This window comes from Hippocampus comes, unplaced genomic scaffold, assembly GCF_001891065.2.
Source record: "Hippocampus comes isolate QL1 unplaced genomic scaffold, H_comes_QL1_v1.1 scaffold43, whole genome shotgun sequence".
NCBI classification, from domain to species: domain Eukaryota; kingdom Metazoa; phylum Chordata; class Actinopteri; order Syngnathiformes; family Syngnathidae; genus Hippocampus; species Hippocampus comes.
The window spans coordinates 656,893-659,273 of record NW_017805276.1 but is presented as its reverse complement, the minus strand read 5'-3'; positions in this window follow the sequence as shown (position 1 = coordinate 659,273).

The following is a 2,381-nucleotide window of genomic DNA, read 5'->3' as shown; positions in this document are numbered from 1 at the left end:
CCCCTGACTCCCAGAAAATAGCTTCTCAAGTAGCTTGCTCCCAATGCTGCCACACACAGGCAATCACTTAATGATCACTTGCAGGCTCACCTTTTTCACTGAGATACTTAAAATGATGATGATGATGATGACTACCAATGACGATATGGCTCCTCCTCAAAGACGAACGCCCTGTAAGTTGGTTTTAATGTGTGAGGAATAACTGACTTTTAATTAAGTTCGCCCTCTGACTATTCTGAAGAGAGATGAGTCATAATGGGTTTGCCCATGTTCCAGATGCAGGATGGCGCAGTCTGTCATTAGGTTAAACAGTTAAGATGGCAACTTTCATCGTGGAGCTGCCAACATACGCTAAAACCACCCATTCTTTTTTTTCTAGTGCATTTATGCTCTTCTGGGTCCCTCTCTTTCAATTGACCTCAATTGAAAAGTGTATTACACCCTGAACTGGTCATCAGATAACCGTCAGCTGTGTTCATACTCACGTGCATAAGTCAGTGAGTGGGATAAAATTAAAAACCAATACCGGTAGATCTAAAAAAAAACAAAACAAAACAATACCTCCCCCCTTCATTTATGCCGGATGGTTTGCTGGATAGAGTTATGAATGAAAAGAGTGAAAAAGGCACCACTGGAAGTTAGAATGGGTGAGTGGATGCATGCACCTCTTCTGTTTTGAAGAGAGTGCCAGGAGGGTGTGCGGACATACAAAAATTTTTTTGGGGATTTGCTTAAATTGCAGTAACGTACATTAGTTGCACATGATTAAACTGTGTTCGACTCGCATGTTATTTGATGATTTATATATCAGGCTGTAGAAACAGCTGAAGATTCATATCTATCATATCTGGCGTAATTCACTGTTTTGCATTTTAATGATGAGTCCTGCGGTTGAGGGGTTGTGATGAGCGTGCCGTGATGCTGTCAGCATCAAAGCGCGCAGGGTCATTCACGTCGATTAAACTGCCTTTTGAAAAATAATCTGACAGCCCTCCCCGGCGCTGTTAAACCGCTAGTGCGGCTGCACGCTGGCAGCAGGCGCCGTAGAATACACCTTCAGCGTAGTTACATCGTTTTTTTTTTTTTTTTTTTGGGGTCGGGGGATGTTTATGGCGTTAAGGGCTATACCCAGATTCGATCAATAGACCAATGGATTGATCTCTGAACCAGTATGCCTTGAGAGCTGTACCAATACGTTAGATGACGTATGGGTGGGATTATAATAAGCAGAAAAAAAACTCCTCCATCCTGTTCATGCTCAGTCATCCCATCACAGCTTAAAGTTGCGGAAACGTGCGGTCATTGTTTTTCCTCTCGAGCAATGGAAGTACTGAGTTTTCTCCTCGCTATTAAAACTTCATTTTCATCTTATATGCCTCTCTTGCTTTTAATCCGCTGTGCTCCACCGGCTCTTTTCGTTGCTTGCTGTGTGAAGGGGAGGTTGGGCAATCACTATACAGCACTGTGAGTTCTCTTTGTTTACCAAGAGCAGGCCGGCTTTGCTCGGCGCTTTGTTGAGCAGCAGTCACTCGCAGCCTCACAGCTGTGACACACACACACACACACACACACACACACACACACACACACACACACACACACATACACACACACACACGCACACACAGAAATCTGTGACTCACAAACTCTTGTATCCTGTGGTCAAGGGGAGGGATTTAAATCCTCAGAGTAGCTCTCATGAACCTGCTGAACTTGTCTTCTCTGTCTCCTGCTGGCTATTGTTCACCCCTCCGTATTCCAGCTCGATCACTTTTCATACTCATACACAGCCATTTGGAGCCAATTAAGCGATACACCCTGTAAGCCTTCACACCGTGGGCAGCTGTCTTTCCACACTGAAAAGAAAGAAAAATCATGCACTTGGCATGTAGCTGCCAAAGACACAAGCCCGGGCCTAATTATCAGGGAGATGTCACTCAGTAGACACTACATAAACAAGTGGGGTCATTGTTGAGAACTAATTGGCAGGGAAAAAAAAAAAAAAGGTTCCTGTAGCGGAGATAAAAATACGCAGCCAGCGTGGTTTCCTGAGGACACATGAGAAGCCCTCAGCTCCGCCGAGGCCTGAGGTGTGCAGTAATGAGAGACCGGCTCTCTTTATGCCCGCTCTCCAGACGCATTGTCCTCGTAGCAGTGCAGGCACGTACGCAAACGCCGAGATACGCGAGCGGGCCCTTTCTGCCGGCCTCGCTTTAGCTCCGCGGCCTGGCGGGACGCCAAAGGCACGAGGCAGGCTGTCAGTCAGGTTAGCGCGCCTCACCTTGATAACGGCGGAGGGGGGGGCGGATGAAGATGAGGAAGAAAAACAACCACTGTAGCCGGGGTGGGGCACTGTGACAATTACGTTAGTGCATTTTTGT